This window comes from Phaenicophaeus curvirostris, chromosome 5 (assembly GCF_032191515.1).
Source record: "Phaenicophaeus curvirostris isolate KB17595 chromosome 5, BPBGC_Pcur_1.0, whole genome shotgun sequence".
Taxonomy (NCBI): domain Eukaryota; kingdom Metazoa; phylum Chordata; class Aves; order Cuculiformes; family Cuculidae; genus Phaenicophaeus; species Phaenicophaeus curvirostris.
The window spans coordinates 32604366-32625493 of record NC_091396.1 but is presented as its reverse complement, the minus strand read 5'-3'; the positions used below and the strand labels follow the sequence as shown (position 1 = coordinate 32625493).

At 42.9% G+C, this 21128-nt stretch overlaps 1 protein-coding gene across 3 annotated transcripts in view; it reads left to right on the top strand.

Annotated features, from left to right (window-relative positions):
* Positions 1–21128, top strand: part of SUSD6 (sushi domain containing 6) — an 83116-nt gene that overhangs the window by 13188 nt on the left and 48800 nt on the right. Inside the window, exon 3 of one of the 3 annotated variants that reach the window (XM_069858311.1) lies at positions 19784–19849. The exons of the other annotated variants lie outside the window; for them this stretch is intronic. The gene's annotated coding sequence lies outside the window, so the exon portion shown is untranslated. The remainder of the gene's footprint in view (positions 1–19783; positions 19850–21128) is intronic. 3 annotated transcript variants of the gene reach the window in all.

Here is a 21128-nt window from a genome sequence, read left to right as displayed (position 1 = left end):
TGTCCTCTCAAGAGAAGTTGTTGCATTTGCTTAACATAGGGGGAAGGTCTTGTATAAAGTAAAACCCTATTTGCCCATGCAAATGTGACAACCTCTCTCCCTCCCTTACTGGCATCCTTCACCCTCCGATGCAAGCATGTATTCCAGGACACATATGTCTTAGAACATTTCCATCTTTACAAATGTAATGTGTTCAAACACAATTGTAGTCTCTCATATTGTCAATTGTACTCTCTGGGGTATGGGTATTTGGCCATAGTTTTTTGCCTTTAGGCTGTGTTTGGCAAAAGAAGTTTTAAGTAAATTCAGTTTACTTTGTACTGATATTAAAATCTTAAGCCACATTGTTTTTCTTTGATATTCTGTGGAGAGGACATTGCTGGGGTTAAACTTAACACTGGGATAACTTGGCTGTGTGTTACGGGTAACTCTGTAACACTGCATGAGCTTCTCTGGTGTCTTCTGGAACAAGAAAAGCTAAGATAGCTAAAATAGAGAAACAAAAACTGAGTAAAAATGATACGTGGATTTACTTCCACTATTAATGACAGTCTCTAGTGTAATAGGGCTTAATGCATGGCTGCTGCATGCTTTGTACTGTGGTGTGCAACTTCATTATGTTGTGGTTTTCCCAATGTGTGACTGGAAGTTCCAATCTTTGGCTCTAGCCAAACTTTTAGCTGCTGGTGTAGGTTTGTGCCAGCCACGTCTGGCACATAGGGAGGTGATGACCTTATATGTGAGGAAGATTTTTATGTATCTCTGTTGAACAAAAACCCAAGACACTTTGTCCTGATGCCTAAGTTGGAGAGTGTACTTGTCTTTGTTCTAGGGAAAGAACACAGGATGACCTGGGTTGGAAGGGACCTGCAGGGATTATAGAGTCCAACTCCTATTCCTCATATCTCTGCAAGATGAATTTGAGGATCTCTTCCCGCAGTAGCACTATGCTAGATCTTCTCTCCTTTTGCATCAAATGGAAGCACTACCTTGCCAGGCTTCATTGGGCCAGGGAGCTGAAATACTCGGTGTTCAGAAAACAAAAAAAAAAATCCTGTAGCACTGGGGTTTCTGAATGTCTAATGCACAGTGACTCCCTAAAGGGATTTGGTCAGCTGGGAAATCCTACCTTTGTCTGAAAAATTCTCTAAATCTGTTTATGTAAGATTATGAGAAAGTTCGTGGGGTGAAATGTTACTTTTTCCTTTCAGATCATAGTGAGGTCATTGACATAGATGTGGTTATTTTGATATCCCATGGAATAAATTTGGTCCTCACTGATTTGAAGGCTTGTCTGTGCTTCTGTTCTTCTCTGTACAGCATGAGATAATGAGCAACTAAGCTGTCTTGAGCTTAAAGTTCAGACTATGGTGGAGGAATTTGGGGGCATCTCTAATATCTAAAGCTCCTTTTAATTTATGGAGGGGGAAAAAAATCATTTAATTACTGAATAGATGACAAATACGAGGATCAAAATCAGACTTTTGAGACAAAGCTTAGCTGTGTGTAAGCTGGAACTAATCATGGCTCTCCTTGCTAGTGAAGTTTAATGTTGGGATTGCAGACCTGAGAAGGCAGACTTGGGAAAGGGGATTGTAAAAGACTTATTTTTCATCTGCTCTGTGAAATACCAGCCTTTCCCCCTCAGCCTCCTTATCCATTGCAGGGGATTGGTGCCACGTGCAGAGTCATTTGGGCCACTGCCACTTCTTGCAGTCCTGTGTGCTTGTTTTGGGGTCGCCCGTATAACTGCTGTTCAGCTCTAACCTGTTCTTCTTGGACTTGTATTGTTTCATACCCCAGAGTGCAAAGGGGACACCACATCCAGCTCTGGATTCAGGTGATCCTGAAATGGATAGGCTGTCCCAGGTTCCACACAGGAAAAAAACGGATTTTGTTTGTCTCCACAAAATCTGTGTTTTCTGAAAACGGTAACAAGCTTGTTCTGGTTTGATCACTGTTAGCCACAAGCAGAGTCAGTGATAGTAGGCAAAAATACAGCCTAGATATATTTGTTACGGAAGCCCATATTTAATCTCTCCCAGTGACCTCTGACTTGCTTAAAGCTGTGCTACAACCTTTTTGATTTCCTAAACTATTGATAGCCCGCTGTGTCTGAAAATGATTTTCATTCTGTGGTGCTTCTTGTTTGCAATAGATCTTCCATTTCACATGGAAGAAATGCAGACTACTCCAAATCAATTCCTGGCAAGATCTATAACTTCTGGTAGCACGAAGAATCTTAAATAAGAATAACATAAGCCAAGTGCTGAAGCCTGACTTGCAGTAAATACTTACCCTGGCAGTAGCTAAAATTTGGATATTGAAAGTTTTTCCCTCTGACACTTTCTGGCTGTGAGGTTGTTAACCGGATAGTTGCTGTCTGTGCCTTTTCTGTGCTGTAGTGCTTTTCCCCTTATTGCTTGTGAGGAGGTTGTCTCAGCATTGCTGTCTCAGCAGCAGACTTGAAGTCCACATGAAGCTATACACCAAGTACCTGGGAGACTGCCTTTTTGTCTTCCTGGAGGCAAATGCTTGATTCTGCTGGAGACCCTTGTGGACTGCTCTTTGTGTAAGTGTTCATCTCTGGGTTTCTTGCCTGAATTCCCTTTCACAGGCAGAGAGCAAATACGAAGTGAGATGTGTGGATCAGAGAAATGATATACTTGGTCTCAAACTGGAGTGTATTAAAGGGACAGAGAGGAGAGACTGGGAGATGTTGTGTGGGAAGTAATATTGGTACTGGTTAATCTTGTCTGTTACTTTCCATTTTACTTACTCCTGGCACTTGCTTGTCAGAGTAGACTTTTACATTGTGTTCTCTCAGTGGCTTAGGCAGCTCAGCACTGCTGCAAAATCCTCCTAATCCTTTTTGCAATCCGTCTTTGCAACTCAGTTGACAAAGTGAATACTTGAACTTCAGAGAGCAAATCTGGATTCAGATTTAGGAAGAATGAAGAACGAGCAAGTATGTCAAGTCCTAGTTGGGACTGAGTGACTCTTGCAATAGGTGAGTTAATTTGTGTGCTATAGCTTGACAGCTGTTGAGAGATTTCTCTAGTAGTAGGGGTCTTATCTCCTTGCTGAAGGCTTTCACAGTTAAATGATACCCACCAACAGGAGCTCAAACAGAAAAAGACCATATTGATCTGGGTTTTAAGAGATAATGAGGATGCTTTATGACTGTCCCTCTTGACTTCTGTATCCCATATAACAACTTTGCTTCATGTCAGACCTGTGTGTGGGGTAGCATTGCTGAAGTAGAAGCCTTCTCAGCTGGCATGCCTATATTCTGCAAGATACTAGGAAGCATTGCTGCCATGTGTTAGGCTTCATGTTGTTGAAGACAGATGTTTTCTTGGGTGCTGTGATCTGAACCAACTGCTGGCTGCAATTCTGAGTTGAAGATGGCTTCAGAACAAGAGTTGAGATTTACTGTGCTAACCATGCTTACTGCTGACAAATGTGTTGCAGCTCCAGTGTGTTACTGTAATCTGCTGGTGACAAAACTAGTCTTTCAGTGTTGCAGCTCTGACTGGGCACTGGATAAACCGGACTCATGTCGGGGCTAAGCAAAACTCCCATAGGAGTGTTCTCATCCTCCACATCCTGGTATTCTTTCATGAAAAGTGCTTTGAGCTTGACAGTCTGGACTGGAATATTGGCAGCACCAGTTCTTCAGAATGCCAAAACTGGACTGGGGATGATGGGACTGGAACAGGCATGCTTCCTCTTATCTTGGAAGGAATGACCTATTACTTTTCTTTTTAAATATGAATGAGCTCATTCTCTGTACCTCAGATACTGACCATATGGTATTCCTGGTAGAAGTAACAGATGTTCCTTTCTTGCTGTGTTTTCCTTTGTTATACAAATTCTTTTTGTTTTCTTTCTACTTTGTCTGCAATAGGCTGTAATAGTGTTCAGCTCCAGTGTATCAGGTTATTGCCCTGAATTTCTAAATGTGCATTTACAAATAAGAAGGGGGCTGCATAAAATTTTGTAGATTTGGGGGGTGTGTGTATATATAGATTGTAACTGAACCCTGTGTTCAGTTACTCAGCCATAAATAGTTTCTCTTTCTGTTATACTGTTACTTATGGCCTCTGCACTTTGTTCTCCAACATAAAACAGAATGTTCAACCTCATCGTCTTTGTGGTAGTTTAGTTTTGCTAGTGAACGCAATTTCTTTGCAAATCTGCATCGCTTTGTATGCTAGAGCAGTGTTGGTTTAGTGAGAGGATGGGGATTTTTTTGCCTATAATTGGTTGTGTAAAGATGAGTGTGTGTCAGTATTGGTGTATTTACTAAGAATATACTATATTGATGGCATTGCTTATAGTGAAACAAAAGTTTTGTCTTTCTTTTTTGAGAGAATGCAGACACCAGCTTTTTCCATACCTGAATGCCTGTGGAACGGTTCAAAGTTCTATGAAAATGTGTGTGTGTTGGTGTTGGTGTTCACTGGTTAATGCAATACTCAGAAAAGGCATTAGCACGGGTCTTGTGACCAGCCTGTTGGTGTGGTATCTCTTGATAATGCTTTGGAAGACTTATGGCAGTGGCACAGGTCAATTCTTCTGTGGGGAAAACATGATCTTCTAGAGGAGAGGTTCTTTCTGGTGAAGGAAACAGGTGCAGAGATGATTATTGCAGGGCAAGAGGGATTTGCCTCAAACTATGCACTGAAGACAGCTGTGGTACAGAACTGCCCTTGCTATCTGTGCTCAGAGAGCACTAGTCCTTTCTGGAAGACTTGTGTCTAGGTGCTCTTAGGCTGGAAGTCACCTGTGATGGTCCATTCATATAGTGCTGCTTAGCATGTGAGGGCTTGTAGTTGCTGCATTTAATGAGATGAGGTGGTCTTGCAGGCAGCTTTAACTGCAAAATACTGTAACTTGTAGGTAGTTCCAAACTTATTGTGGCTCCTTGGTGGTGCAAGTCAATGGACCATGCTGTTTTAAGCATCTGCTTGTGTAGGAGACTCAAATCTGGAGGGCTGTTTGAAGGAGGAAGGATGCATTTGAGGATGTTGGGATTAATAGAGTTATTCAGTTATGACAGATCGCTCTCAAATTTTAATGCTGTTCTTGGTAGAAGACAAAACCACAGAAGTGAAACCTGCTGATAGCCATGTTAGGGAGCAGGCTTAGGTTCCCCCAGATTCCCACTGCGGCCAGTTACAAGGTTGCAAGAAGGCAGCAATTAGATCTTTGTCCTTTATTGGAAGAGGAACAGCTGCAGTGGGGGTAGTAAAATACAAGGAAAGGCCAGATAAATGCGAAGACATCAAGAACAGAAGAGATCTCTTCTTAATGTTCTTATTTGTGTTAAGAAAGTTAGCACAGTCTTTGAGGTGCTGCCAGAATGTACAAAAAGCTTAAACATTGATGCCCAACATCAGTGTTCAAGATGGAGATGTTATGTAGTGAAACAGTGTTCTCTGTCCCACTTTTCTGTCATTTACTCCCTGCCTCCTTTGCAGTACCCTGTTGTCTGTGCTGCAAGCATGCTTTGGCTTATTATCGAGCTTTGAAAGATACCTTCAGCAGCAGCTCTTGAGCTCAGCCAAGGAGGGGGGTGTATGCTTGTGCATAAGGAGGCATGACTAAACTGGGGAGGAGTTTAAAAAAAAAAGAAGACCAGAACACTTCCCATTCCTGTTTCTCCTCCCCCCTCAAAAAAAACCCAAACCAAACCAAAACCCCTGCCAAGAAACCTGTGCATTTTTGGGAAGTATGTCTGGCGTGTGAAAGGAGCCAGTTTGCTCCTTTTTCCCTAGAGCGGGAGATTCCTGTGTTCCCATTTGTGGTTGGTTGGGGAAACCTAATGCAAGTAGGTGCAGGGTGGTGATAACCCCTTGCAAGAAGGAACATATCCTCTATCTCTAGTGTGCAGCTCATTTTCTCCACTGAGCTCTGAACAGTGAGAGCACAGCTCAGCCCTTGTCGAGGGGGTGGTGTGCCCACACAATCCTCACTGGGTTGCTAATGCTGCAGTCACACAGGGCCTTTGCAAAATGCATACAGTAACTGCCCTTGAAACCTTACAAATTCATTCCGGTATGCCCAAGGGCAAATTTTTTTCGGTCGGGGGAAGTCCTGGAGACATTGTTAATGAGCTCAGCTGAGGAAATAGCACAAGGAACTGTGGGAGAGGGAAGACTTGCTCCAAGCGTGAACGGGAGTGTGTACAGAGAGGGTAAGAAAGTGTGATAGTAATTTTAAGGAAGAGGGAAAGAGAAATGAAAGCAGCTGTGAGGCTGTGTTAAGACCTGAAGATGAGAGGAAAGAACTGGGAACTGGAGAGGGAGAGCCACTAGCAAGGAAAGTATTAGCCTTTTCATAAATCTGGTTTTATGAATTAACAAATATCAAGCTCTTGACAGTGTTTGTAGCTACAAAAATAAGCAAGGAGTTAAATATTTACTGATAAGGATTTGAGGGAAGCCTGTTTCCAGGCAGTCTTGCTCTTTGATTCTTGCTTCTGAGCCAAGTTATTGGCATGTTCTGGGACAGAAATAGCTCATGTATCTGAGTGACCTTTTAATTTCCTTTTCGATCTCCTGAATCCAGTGTAATGAACAAAGAAAGCATTAAGAAGTGGCATAGTGCGTATTTTACTGCATGTTTGCAGTAGACCATATAGCTCTGGATTTCTTTGGGTGTTACATTGCAAGAGCCTTCTGTGAGAGTAAGATCACAGTGAACCAGTTGTGGTTCAGATTAAAAAGGTGTTTTTTCTCCATGTAATGGTAGCTTATGATATCTTTGTAGCAGCAGTCTCTATTTTTCTGTGTTTATACAGCACATAGCACAATGTGGTCTGATTCTTAGACTCCGATTTCTGCCTCCCTTTGTACTGCAAATGCTGATGAGGCAAGAAGTGTTTGTGAAGGGTTGCTTTTACCTAGTCACATACATACCTTTCCAAAGCAAAAGTGTATCCTTTGGCATGTGCCCCATGCTTCCTGCCTGCATCTCTTCCCTTACAGTGTCTTCTGTAACGAGTCACAACAACTAGCTGTAATGTATATAAAATAGGATGTTCAAAAACATGTGCTAAAGAGAAGGGCATAAGAAATGATGTTTCAGCCAAGAGGCTTTCAGTGGGTGAGGGGATGAGGGAGACGCAGGCAGTGGAGGAAGAAGCAGCATGACATCAGTGGGCTTTTTATTGCACAGCTTGGAAAGTTACCATAACTAAAATCTGATCTAACCTTTTCTTCCTGTGTTTTGCAAGAAATGTTTTCCTTGTAAGGCACAGGATGGTCTGCTGTAGGGAAGCATGTGGCTGTCATCTATTTCAGAAAATGTGCCTAAGCATTCAACCAGAAGGAAACAGACCAGATAGACTTGTGGTAGCTGCAGCCTTTATTGTCCATGTTTATACTGTTTAAAAACTAGTTTTCTCCAACTCGATTCTGTTGAAATGATAGGCTTGCTTAGTCTGTTGGCTGCTTGTAGGCGAGGAGAACAAGCCAAGCATTGCTAGGGGTAGGACTGGCATTTCTTAAGTCAACATAATTGCATTACCTGGCTGATGGTAAGCCAAAACCCTTCCAGAATGCTGCTAGAGCTCTGGTTTGACAGTTGGTAAATAATTTCTTATGCAAGTCATCTATACAAAGCAGCCCACAGTTCAGGTGTGTTTTTAAAAAGAAGCATTGATAATATTAATCACTTCTCTGAAGTTCTGCTTCATGACTGCTTCATTTCCCTGATATCCTTTTTCCCCTCATACTTTTTTCCTGCCATATAATAATGGAGGAAGAAAATTTCTGTCTAGGAAATGGGGATTTAATCTTTTTTTGTCTAAAGAAGCAGAAGATTCCTTTTTGCTTCTTGAAGTGAAAGTGTTTGCAGATGTTTGGTTTGTCGTCTTAATATCAAAAATAATTCCTTAACATCAGCTAATTCCATGAACCCGACCCTCCCAGTACTGACCAGCGTAGGGCAGTAATGTGCATGTACCCTGTTACAGTCTTCTCCTCAGCTTTTTTTAGGCTTCTGCAAAGTTTGAGAGTCTTATTGTACTTTGTGCATCTTTCTTTTGTTGCATCATCTTTTACATTGCTAGCATAAGCCTTGATTCACCAGTCTCAAACTTTCTGCATTTTGTGTGTAGTCCTGAGTGAATACTCATGGAAGTGAACTGGCATCCTTCTGCATATTGTTATCTGTCAGTGGCTGGTTTGTAGGCGAGTGCTGTAGCCTGCTCTCAGGAATGTGCAGCGAACGTGAAACATTGCTGTGCTCTGAAATGACATGCCCTTCACAAGGCTGGTTCTTACCTCTTTCTGCATTTCTTCATTCTCATCACCCCGGGAGTCCTTCCTGCAGTTAAGAAGTCTGATGGTCAAGCTTATTTCCCCAGAGAAGAAAGAAAGCAAAAATTTCAGGTTGAGCATCTTGCAACTGTTGACACTGCAGACCATCACCTGCTCTGCTTTTCTCCTTGCAGGTTGAAGTATCTGCAGTGTTTGCAAGGAAGCCTCAGTCCTCAGAGCGTTTCCCTCTTGGGAAGAGTAACTTATGTCCTGTGTTGCAAAGTTCAGAGACTGAAACTTGCTTTTGGTGTAGCAGCAAAACCCAATGGCTTTCTTTGGTCAGAAATAAAGATTTCTGGATGAGAATGCTTCTCAAAGAACTGAAGTTCCATCCCTGTTACACCTGTTTCATAGAAAATGTAGCCTAAATGTCCTTAGTTTCTTCAGATTCAGTTTGTTTGCAGGGGACTAGTTAAGACTAGTTGATGCTTTTGATGTAAATAAAGCATTGCTGTGCTTGGCAGGGAAGATGAAACTTAACTTTGGTCGCTCAGGAGTTAAGTGTTGGGCACTGTCCTTGCCAGCAAATGGTTCTGCCTTTCAAAAGGGCCAGTAATAGTGTTTCGCTGGGATTTCTTTCCATTTGCAGGAGTGGTGTGAAGCAGCCTTTGCAGTGATTCCCAGCAGCTATACTTGATGCCTCCAGAGTGTGCTTTGAAGTGGAGGGCGGGTTGGAGAGGAAGGTGGAGGCTTCTGGACTGTTGCTAGAGGCCGGGCAAGGGGATGTGGCTGTTGGAGAAAAAGCTTCTGATAACTATTGTGCTCTATATTATGCTGTAAAGAGGGTGATTTCCTCAAAATGTGCCTTATAGTATCCTGTGGAGCTTTAATGGAGCTATTTATTTTCCACAACACGGGCTTCTTTTTGTCCTCTGCCTGTGAAACAGTGGCTTTGCTTCATGAGGAGAGTAGATCCTGAAGTGCAAAAGGAGACAGAAAGGATAGTTTGTATGTCATGTAATTCACGAGGAAGAGTAGTTTTAGGTGAGCTAGAGTGTGTATAAAAGCAGATGGAAGCCTGCCTTTTCACGAACTGAAGCTTGTAAGTGGCCTTTTAAGATGTTGATGGAAGCCCAGGCAGCTGCAAATGACAGACCGCTACCTGGTCTGGATACTGCATGATGTTCACAATACAATCTTTCCCTGAACTTTACAGTAGAGCTACAGATGACATCTGGGTTTGTTGTTTGTTTCTGTTTGTGGGTTTCTTTGTTTATTTAGTGAAGATAAGTGAAGTTAGCCTAAAAAATTTGTCAGTTCCTCCTATGCAGGAGCCCTTCTGGGAACTCTGCATAATGCATTTATTTTTTATTTTTTTTGTGCATAAGATTGACAAGCTCAGTTAACCTGTGCGTGAGACAGTTGCCAGTCTGTTGATGTTTAGACTTTTCTGCAAGACACAGTTTTTCTTCTTTGCAAAGCATGCCTTAAAGTGGTTGCTCTGTTTCTTTTAAACTGTTGCTCTAGTGCTGTTACTGTACTGTTGTTTCCTGTTGTCTGTTCAAGAGATGCCAGAGTTGTTGAGCAAGCTTCTGATACTCGTGTCAGGCTTTTTGCTTCCCTCCACACACCTCGCATTTGCAGAAAATAACATTTGTGTCTATGTATGGTTTTTTTTATTTGAAATGTTTGGCCTTGGAGGAAAAGGAGATTGGTTACACTGAAAGATAGAACAAATGGATTTAGCCTGTTCTTTTGCAGTGAAGTCTTAGACTGCAAAGGCAAAAGGAGAGCAGCTTTGGTGAGGATGACTGCTGACTCTCACTCAAAAGATTGAACTGCATACCAGATTGACAAAAAGGGGAAAACAAATTTGATCTTAAGAGTTCAGTAATAAAAGGATTGAGTGAATTCCCCTTCAGAAACTCTCTCAAAAATAGATTAAATGAACATGAAAATCCTCTGCTGTTGAAAGAAGTTTTAAATCTTTGTGTCTCAGTTTGGCAGGTCTTGCATATTAATTTTGCTATCTTGTAAGCTCTTGTAGTTGATCTCTTTGTGCTGCTGCTTGGACCACTGTGTTATAGGTAAAAACATGAAGTGATGTCTTCTGAACTAGCTTACTTTATACTAACTCTAACCTTTAATCAGTTCACTCTGCAGGAACCTTGTCTCCAGAGACAGGAAATTGCTTGAGGATTACTGGCTGTGGCAGGAACTTCATATTTATTTGCAAAGTATCTGGGGAAAAAAAAAAAGTCTGCCTTTAAAGGCAATTGAATCTGGAGTTGCTGTGTTTTTCCCATGAGGCTGAGTAGAGGTCACGAAGAATTCTGTGCTCGAATGTTTTTTTTCATGATGAACAGTTTGACGGCTTGTGTGTGATAGTGCAGAATGCCTGGAGACACATCAAAACTCCAAGCAAAGCAGAAAGTGACCTGTTTCCCAAGTGGATGTACTGTTCACTTAGCTGCTGGTGGCTTGACAGAGTTTTCCTACCCTGATGATAGCAGAGAGTTAAATGTTCCTGATCTAAAATGCTCTTTTTAGGGGGAATGGGGAAGGATCTTCCACTTCCCAACACTGTATGTGCTAGATGAGCCTAAAGAAGAGGTGTCGGGGGCAGCATGTGTGGTATCCTTTATACTTATGTACCCAGCCTGTTGTCATTTGAATATAAATATGCTGGAGAAGTAACAAAATGCAGAAATCCAATGAAAACCCTCTAGTCTCTTCCTCCTCTCGCTTGCGTTTCATGGATGCTTGCCTGGTAGCTGGCCCATTCAGCTGGTGGAGGGCTAGAACTAGAGCCAGGAGGAAGGCAGCAGTTGGGAGCACCCTCATCCTTGGCTAAGGCACAGCAGTCAGCATGCGTTGCTTTCAGGGAGGCAGCTGCACAGGTCACTGACAGGATGATTCACCTCTAGTTTCTGGTCCCAGTGGTGAAGAGGCATTGCCTGCGGATTTGCTGGTTTCTGTCTTTGCACATGTGAGTATCAGGAGGGAATTTGATCTTTGGCAGGGTTTTCCCTGGAATTTTGAGGTAGACTGGACAAAGTATAGCTATGCTTATGCAGTTCTGGGTGGCGTACCGAGAAAGCCAAGGTGCCAGGCAGAAGGTTAAATAACCTGTGTTGTCTAACTTTTGGGTGTATCTCCTTCTGACCTAGTAATGGCATGTGTGTGATTCTTGCCTGTGTGCAGCTGCACTTTGTAGCCTTTCTCACTGCTGCATAAAACTAGGATTTACTGCCAGACCATATTGCTGACTTCTGCTATCCTGTTTTGTACAACTTTTTCTGCTCTTTTGACGTCAGTTTCATTTGACTTCTTCTCTAGGCAAGCCTGTGTTGCCTTTGGCTAGGGTGGAGCACTGCCACTCAGAATTCTGCGTGGAAACCAGGCTGCTCAGAGCCCTAATTTAGAGAGAGTTTAGATCTAGAGCATCTTTATGCATAGTAAATTACTTCTGCCACATTTTAACATGGATCGAAGACTGAGCTGGTTTAGAAACAAGAAGCCTATGCAATTACTTGGCCCAGCACGTAGTACAGGCTACTTAAGTCAGTGGTTCCACAAACTACAGACTGCAGCAACAGAGCTGAGATGGGAATTTCTTACCTCTCCCCAACTGCTGCTCCCACTGGCTCCAGAGCCTGTTCCAAGGACCTAGTTTCCCCAGAAAGCTGTGTTTAGTGCAAGGACCCGTTTTCCCCAACAACCTCATAAATGTTACATTAGCGTTGTGGAGGGGACAAATAGCTGCAAAATGGAAGTGGGAGCAGCAGCATGAGGGTGTCTGGTTACTCTTTATTCAAGGAAGCAGCGCAAGTCTGTTATTGCAGGATGGCAGAGGGACAGGTCCTGTCAGGTTCTGCAAAGGGGTAGTGCTGATGTAGAAAGGGCAGACTAGACTGTGGGTCAGTAAAGGCTGAGGGGCCACTGCCACTGTATAAACAAAGCACTGAGTTGCAGGATGAACAGTTACTAGCAAACAGTGCTCCTTGGCTGCCTCAAGACCCTTTGCTTAATGTTTGCTTTAAATTTTTGTTCTGTAGCAACTGGGCAGAGACTTCTCCTTGGGGAACAGTGATCCCTGTGAAGCTTGCCGGGTGGGTGCTCTGGGATGGGTGCAGCAGGCCCTTGCTGTGCTTCCCCTCCCTTGGTGTTACAGGTCAGAGCATCCCGTGTCCCCCCTCTATGCTGTCCTAGTTCCAGCAAACAAGTGTCCATACAGATTTTTTAAAATGCTTTTTGCACTAATAGCTATGCCTTGTGAAGTGTCTGACTCAAGTGAGGGAGAAATTGAAGATTCAAACTGACCTTCCATTGAGATTCAAATTACAGGATTTATCAATCATAGGCTTTATCCTGAAGTTTCTTACTTCTCAGCTTTTTTCTCTGGCATGCTTCTTCTGCCCCACCTCAGTTTAATAGTGGAAATCTTTAATGTGCAAACCTTAAATGGTGGCTGTAGGTCTCAGGAGGCCGGTTTGCCAAGCTGTTAGAATTAGATTTGTCCTGGGAATTTTTCTTGGAGTGCTTGTGCATGTCCACCTGTGACATAATGAATAGTGATCCTTTTTGGAGTGCCTCTCTGGCTTGAAACTCTTAGATTGTGCAGCTCAAATCAGAATAGAATTGCTACTCATCTTTTGTTAGAAAATCAAATTAAGCATGGCCAGTTGAGGGAACCCAGTTAGAGAGAAAAGGCTGTGGGGATCTTCTGCGCAGTGATATATGCCCTCTATGAGGGGTAATTGCCGCAGTGATTCATAAGAAAGGAAGCTGTTAGGACTCCTATTTCCCACCTACTCTTCTCTCAGCCCTTGAGTATTGAATCTGAGATTAATTTATGGCACCTTGCCTGGTGTCTGAAGTCATCAGAATATTGGGGTGAGTGCTGGTGAGGGTGTCCAGCTGGAGAGCCTGCCCAGGCCACCTTCTGCAGCTGCCTTCAACCATGGCCTTGCAGGAGTGAGTCCATGTGCAGGTGGTGTGCTACTTGTCATACAGTTTTCTAGTTGCAAGGGGTTTGAATGGTAACATTAAATTTTCCTCTTTCAGTTTTATGCTGGCAAGAGTGATGTGACTGGGCTTTCTGGAGTGAAACATGCCCAATGCCACTGTGATTGGTCCCTGCCATAGTGAGGGTTTGTGGCAGTACATACGCGCTGGATGTTAGCACAGTGCATCTTAAATAGGAAAAGCAATAGGAAAAAGCCAATAACTTTTTTGCTAAAAAAGAAAAGGGAAATAGTGAGCTAGTAGATGTGAAACTAAGCTGTAGTGCTGAGACCTTTAGAAGGCCTGCTCCCCCTGCCACTTAGTGAGATCTCTTGAAGCAGTTCTCTGCTGTGTTAGAATCACAGACATAGTCTTGAAACAGTGCTTTTTAACATTCTGAGTTTGGGAGATTAAGTTTTCAGAGGACTTAAGGGGCAGTTTTATTTCTCGGAGTTTTTGTTTGTATTTAGCTCTGAAAAGAATTTTGTGCTTACAGACATCCAAACACCAAGAATTTGCTAGACTGGAAGGTTCTGATATTATTAGAATGTCTATTCTGGAGAACTTTCTTTAGAAACTGTGCAGTCCTTATTATCTGTATCAGAGCAATTGTCATCTGTTGGGAGAGGGTGAGTGGGTGTTTTCATATCTGGGTTGGCATCTTCTAAACTTGTGTCGTGTCTCATAGCTGTGCTTTTAGGAATAAATGTAAGCATGCCTACCTCTTCCAGTGTGATGCTTAAGTAAGGAACTGTACTGGTTCACTGATCTTTATGTAAGAGGACTTTAAGAAAGATTTCTGAGATGGGTGTCCTTTTCAAATGGCTGTGCTGCCTGGTGGTATCATAGCTGCATGTGTATCAGACTGATGCTTTTAGCCACATCAGTTGAAGCGAAAGCCCAACAAGTGGTAAGGATGAGGAGTTCCATGTTCTAGAAGTGAGGGATTATAAAATAAGCCTTTACTGTTCCTGAGCCTTGTGGTGTATTTCCTGAAACAGTTGAACACAGCTGCATAAGTAAGAAAAGCATCCTGGATATACAAGTGTATACAAACCCAGTGCTGCTTCAAGAACCCTGTTCTTGCTGAAAGTAACGTTTCAAGCTTGTATGTGGTTTCAAGAGGTTCTGCCTTTGCACAGCTTTTCTTTGTGCTCCATCCCGGAATCCATTTCAGTTTACTGTGAGTTTTCTTTTTTAGGACTTATTATTTTTGGAAAGCGTTCTGGAACATTTTGTGCATATGGTCCTCTGTAAATGTGCTGTTGTACAGATTAAAGCTCAAAGTATGAAACCTAGCCTTTCCGATGCAGTGTGGCAGGGGAAAAACGCTGAAACAATAGTTTCCAAAGGGAATACTTTTCTAAATAAAGACACATTTAAAAAGAAAAAAACCCAAACAACAAAACCCAAAAAACTGGGAAAGATCACATGTAAGATGTAGTATTCTCCACTATCCCCCAGCCCCTGCTTTCTCCCATTGCATAGATGCTAGTATGTTGGTTTTTTTTTTTAAAAAAAAAAAACGAAACAAACAAGTAAGATTTCTTAAAGTAAATCTGACACTTTTTTTTTAATGACTGGCTTCTCTTCATTCACTAGTGGTGTGACCCCATTGCTGTAAGTACTTTTGTAATGGCACAGAAATCCACCTTACAGTGACGTTGTATGCGTTAACCTAACTCCCTGCCCTGCCCCTTCATGGCTCTGCTTTTCCTTCCTACTGGTGCCTGGAAGTTCACAGCTTGTATATGGGGAAGATGGAATTTACTGCTACAGTGCACAGGTTTATTTAGAAGACTGGTGTGGCTGTTGGTGACTGTTGGAGTTGCAGCCTGTTTGGTCCATGCGGGGGTATCTTCGTGCTGTGTGTTTCTTTTTGGGCTGCAGCAGGGAAGAGGAGGCTGAGGGGAGACCTCATTGTCCTCTACAGCTACCTGAAAGGACGTTGTAGAGAGAAGGGAGCTGGCCCCTTCTCCCAAGTGACAGGGGACAGAACAAGAGGGAATGGCCTCAAGCTCCGCCAGGGGAGGTTCAGGCTTGACATTATGAAAAAATTTTTCGCTGAAAGGATCATTGGGCACTGGAACAGGCTGCCCAGGGAGGTGGTTGAGTCACCTTCCCTGAAGGTGTTTAAAGGATGGGTGGACGAGGTGCTGAGGGGCATGTTTTAGTGGTTGATAGGAATGGTTGGACTCGATGATCCGATGGATCTTTTCCAACCTGGTGGTGATTCTGTGATTCTAAGCTCATATACAAAGGCTTGCACCCAACTGCTAGCATGGAAAGGAAATGGATGGAGGAAGGAAGTGGTCTCTGCCTTTACCCTCCAGAAGAATATGATCAGTTAACCTCAGGGTGACTTCTTGAGGAATGTCAAGTGAGAGAAGGAGGCAAACAAAGGAGGAGTGCAAAAGCGTGATCTAGATTCAACTGGGACTAAAGTGATAGGAAGGATAGAAGGGAGGAAGCTAGGGAATAAGCCATGCAAATTGGTGAATCTTGCAGGTTTATTCACTTGAGGTTGGGACGTGGGCATTACTTTCCCAGTTGTAAGGAACTGTGAAAAAGTTTTAAGTGAAAAATCCAATTTCCTGGTTTAAAGCTTAAGTGTGCCATAGTGAGGCTATAGAAGATTAGGCACTTGCCCATTTATCAGAGTTTAAAGTGGAATTTCAGAATTTAGCCTGTCTGGCAAGCTTCTTCCTGAGTGTATTCTAATGTTCTCTCTCAAAAATGGGAGTTCTGCATTTCCAACAGTTGTGCTGGTGTTTTAGCAACCTTCATGGGCGGAGGTGAAATCTAGACTAAGATATTTGTGTGAAAGAAACAGTTGAATTTGCAGGTCATAGACCAAACCCTGTGGCACTGTTGGGGAATGAGGAAGGAAACCTGATGATTCAGGTCCCACTACAGTTTGCAGTCAGGTCTTGTTTTGCAGGAGCATGTGTGCCGATTCAAGTGTCTGGAATAAACAGCTTGTTCTGCCCTAGTGATTCCTCTCTGTAGCAGGGCATATGTGCAGTTCAGCCATCTGCTTTATGCTGTGCAAAAATCTACCTTTTAATAATTCTAAGATGAAGGTGAAAAATGAAGCTGCCAAGCACATGTATTCTAAATCATCTGGTTACTTGGAGAGGCAGGTGCAGGGGGAAGGGCTGTGCAGGTTGTTTAGTTTTTCTAATTTCCTCTCTTCCTCTTCCACCTTTTCCAATTATCCTGGGTAATTGAGAGTTGGCCATGCTGGAAAGTCAGATGATTAAGATTTTTCTAAATTGCCTGCAGTTTAAAAAACTGCTTTGTTTTTCTCTGTGTCTAGTTTAACTGAACAGTTTAACTGCAAAGTTATCCCAAAATGTTAAAAATACAATTCTGGTTTTAAATCCTTTCAGTTAAACTGGTTTAGCTAGAGCTAACCAAGTAGAATTAGGAATTTCTTTCCTTTGCTTATGCTTGGACTAGATTTTTCTTCAATTTTTATTATTAAGCAGGCAAGAGGATGACTTTTTTGTTTTAAAGCTTGACTGCTTATTGAGAGGAGGCAGAATAAGAATACTAAGCAAGTAAGTGAAGATTAAATTCTCTGAAACACAGTGCTCATGTTAGGTTCCACCTGCAATGTGACTGTGAGACAAGAACAGTACTTGTGCTTAGCCTTTCAAAAGTTATGCTGTGCACACCCATCACTCTTCCCGCTGCCAAGATCTTCACTGTGTGCATTCAAGAGATAGCAAACAATTTCTGAGCATTATTCTGTGAGGAGGAAACTATATGGATAAAACAGATTTCTGATGTGCACGAGAATAACTAATTTTCTTTTGGCAAGTTTCAAGTATGGTATTTAAAAGCAAGCCAGTAGCGTTCCAAACATACTGATCACTTCTCTAAACAAACTGTGAAGAATCCAGGTTTAAAAACTCTTTTCCAGCAACAGTGACACAGGACATAGCTGTGCCAGGCATCTGGAGCAGCTGGAGAGCCTCAGATTGTCCAGTCCACTCCTCTGACATCCCATGTCCTTAGTGCACCAGAACTACACGAATCTGGTTCTCTCTCATGTCCTGAGCATATGACCTTCCAAAGAACATTTTTTCATGGGGATCTAGGAGTCCTGCTGTGACAAAATGGGGGAAAATCAGAAAATTAGTCATAATTCTGGGAAAATATGTGCATGCTTACAAAAGGGTCTTGGACTGAGGGATATGAGTTGGCAGCTTCTAACCGTCTAGAATGTAAATGGCAGAGGTTCCCAAACAGCTTAGTTTAGTAAAGCTCCTGCCATATGTGAGTGTATTGCCTTCAGAAAGGGCTGATTGTGATTTAAGAGTGAGTGGAAAGTCTGGCCTGCATGATTTCAGTGTGAGCTGCTGTGTGCTTTAGGGAGTTCAGGTAGAAGCAGACTACTCATTGTGCGAATGAGGCTGGCTGTGTGGTATGGGGGACTAATGCTGAAGCATCACTGGGAAGGTTGCTTGATGATGAGATTTCAAGAAAAGAAAGTTGGGGATGGCTGTAGCCTGGGAGCAGTAAGTACATTTTTCCTTGTTCATAGCATTCCCTGAGAGGGTGTTAGGCCATTGACTTTATGGTCATAGAGGATGGTTTCTTTTCTTATCTGTATCTAGTAGGTGTTTTTCAAAGTGCACATTAAAAAGGAAGGAAAACCCTTACCTCTATTGACTGACATGCTGCTAACAGAGAAAAATCACCTCTGCTCCTTACCGTGTTTACGGGAACTACTGGCCAATGATAAGTACTATCTTTGAAAACATCTCTATTTAAACTTAATCCACCCATAACCCTCCAGCCTAGGCTGTGGCATGTGAATTGTCCTCACTCCATACAATTATGCTGCTGTGTTGCCTTCTGCCTCAGTGGTAGAATCATTAAGGTTGGATGAGATCTCTAAGACGGGTGGATGGGGTGCTGAGGGGCATGGTGTAGTGATTGATGGGAATGGTTGGGCTTGATGATCCAGTGGGTCCTTTCCAAACTAGTGATTCTGTGTGATCACGAAGTCCAACTGTGAGCCTGGCACCAACTATAGCTAATAAAGCATGTCCTGAAGTACCATCCTACATATTTTTTGAACACCTCCAGGGATGATCACTCCACTACTTCCCTGGACAGCCTATTCCAATGCTTCACCACTGTTTCAGTAAAGAAATTTTTGTCTAGTATCCAATCTAAACCTTCCTTGATGCTACTTGAGGCAATTTCCTCTGATCCTTTTGCAGTCACTTAAGAGAAGAGACCAACACCCACCTCACTTACAACCTTCTTCCAGGTAGTTGTAGAGAACAATAAGGTTTCCCCTCAGCCTCCTCTTCTCCAGACTAAACAGTCCCAGTTCCCTCAACTACTTCTCCAAAGACTTGTGCTACAGACCCTTCACCAGCTTTGTTGCCCTTCTCTGGATGTGCTCCAGCAGCTCAGTGTCTGTCTTGTAGTGAGGGGCCTAAAACTGAACACAGATAGGATTTGAGGTGCAGCCCCACCAGCGCATGGTACAGGAGGACAATCTTGTCCCTACTCCTGCTGACCACACTTTCTGGTACAAGCCAGGATGCTGTTGACCTGCTTGGCCACCTGGCCACACTGCTGGCTCATATTCAGCTAGCTGCTGACCAACATCCCCATGTCCCTTTCCACCGGTTAGCTTTCCAGCCACTCTTCCCCAAGTTTGTAGCTTTGCAGCATCATTTCTAGGAGCCATTAAAGAAACCAGCCCGTTCTTTAATGCTGTGTGTAGACAGGGAATCATTTTGATTCACATGAGCCCATGAATTGTTAAGCTGTCTCCCTGAGAATATGTCTCTGAGAAAGGTGTGTGCTCTGCACTGCACAGCAGTTAGTTTCTGGAGCTGGTGGCCTGAAGAGTTAGTATGAAAGCTGCTTCCCCTTGAGCTGTAGGTATAAGGAATGTGCTAAAACTATAGTCAACTTTCAGAGAATTGAATGGCTGTCTAAATAGCTTCCCAACTACCAGCTCCCGCTCTGGGAAGAAAGGATACCTTCTTATCTAGCCAGAATCTCTTTCAACTTCTAGTATTGCTAAGGAAAAGTTAAGGCTGGGAACAAGTCTTGTAACTTGGTTGAAGCCCAAGGGAGGATCCTGTCAGGCAGTACCTGTGCCTGTTGTCTGCTAATAATTCTGAGGGGTTTATTGATGCTATCTTCCACTAAATAGTTTTGCTGCCTTTGTATCTCCTTCAAATCCCACAATGAACTAAATCAGCTTGGTGGGATGTTGCTGTAGGCTAGCAGCAGCAATTCCTTGTGGGGCAGCCCTGTGCCTCTGACAGGCAGACAGGATCCCCAAATATCTGGGGCTTGGGTGACTTGGTAGCAGAAAAGAGATGGAGAAAACCATAGCTGACTTGAGAAGAAATGAGAGAAACAGCACTGTGCTTTAGAGAAATCTGTTAAGTGAATCAAGAATAAGCAACAATTGTTTCCCCAGAAGATATTCTTGTTTGAAGTATCTTTAACTTGCTGTTGTTCAGAGACAAGAATTGGACTGCTGGCTTCCAGGTGCAATCTTTGGGAGAGGAGAATGCCTCTGGGGCAAGGTAGCACACAATTCTCTGATGACTGCATATGCCCTCTTCCCTACCTCTCCTACTGGCCAATGATATGTCACCCAGCAAGCACTGTTCCAAAAGCAGGGAAGGCTATCTTTAAAAGATACCTTGGCTAGGCTTGTGGAGTTGTGGAGTTAGTTATACTAATGAGGCTCCATTAAATTGGAAGGAGGAGGATGGACCTGTCTTGACCTAATCAGAAGGGCCATTTGCTGAAGATGACACATTGCATTGTCAGAGCTGTTATTTGATGTAGAGCAGTGACTCTTAAAAGAAAGCAGACACCTGCTGGCCTATTCTGATTGAACATGAACTTAAAAATCCATGTGGGAAATCTGACTTGAGAGGACGGGGCAGGTATACAGACTAGCTGACTTGGCTTTCTTGACAGAGGAGTGATTTTTACACCATGGTCTAATTGTTGCTGAAGAAATTCTAGCAGGTGAGTGGCAGCATCCTTTCTGCGTGGGTGGAGTTTGAACAAAGTATTGTCTCCTCATCTGTGGAAGACACGAGAAATCTATAGGCAGTGCTACAGGCATAGAGTTGGATAGCTTCATTTCTCTCCCTCCCCCTCTAAATGAAGCAAGAAACAAAAGGGGTAGACACAGAGTTTATTGTAGCATCAGCTCCAGACTTGCCATGTGGCAGTTTAAATCTAATCATGAAATGACATTTCAAAGCAGGGGTGTATGCAGACAAAGAATTCCTCTTTGCTAGAGACTAATTGACTTGAAAGATGCAAATTTTAAAGATGGCCCTTTTGTGAAGTAAATATGAGCAAAGTAGTGACATGGAACTAAGTTAACCTTTAGGATGACTTCCAGGTTCAATAATAAATCTACATATCCTCTCCCATAATGCAGCTTCTTTTTTTCCCCGAGTAATTGGAAATGTGAGTTGTGGCTGTTTGAGTCATGTGTTTCTCTGGTCTGTGCTGGTGTGTTGATTTCATCTTAGAAGTACTAAAGGATCTGAAAGTCATACTGCTTTCCCTAGTAGTAGGAGCACTAATGTGGGTCTCCCATCTGTTCTCACACGGTACAAGAGTACAATACCTGCCTCTGCACCTCTCAGATTTGTTTAGTTATCCAGCAGTTTTGAATTTCTGTGGGAAATTTGTCCAAAAAAAATCCCACTTTAGCATGAATATCCATTTAACTGAAGAAGCGGCAGTTGAATAGGATTTCCGTCAAAATTAGAAGTATTTCTGTGGTCAAGTGTAAAGAAACAGTAATTTCTGCTATTCCCCCTGTCCCTTTAGATA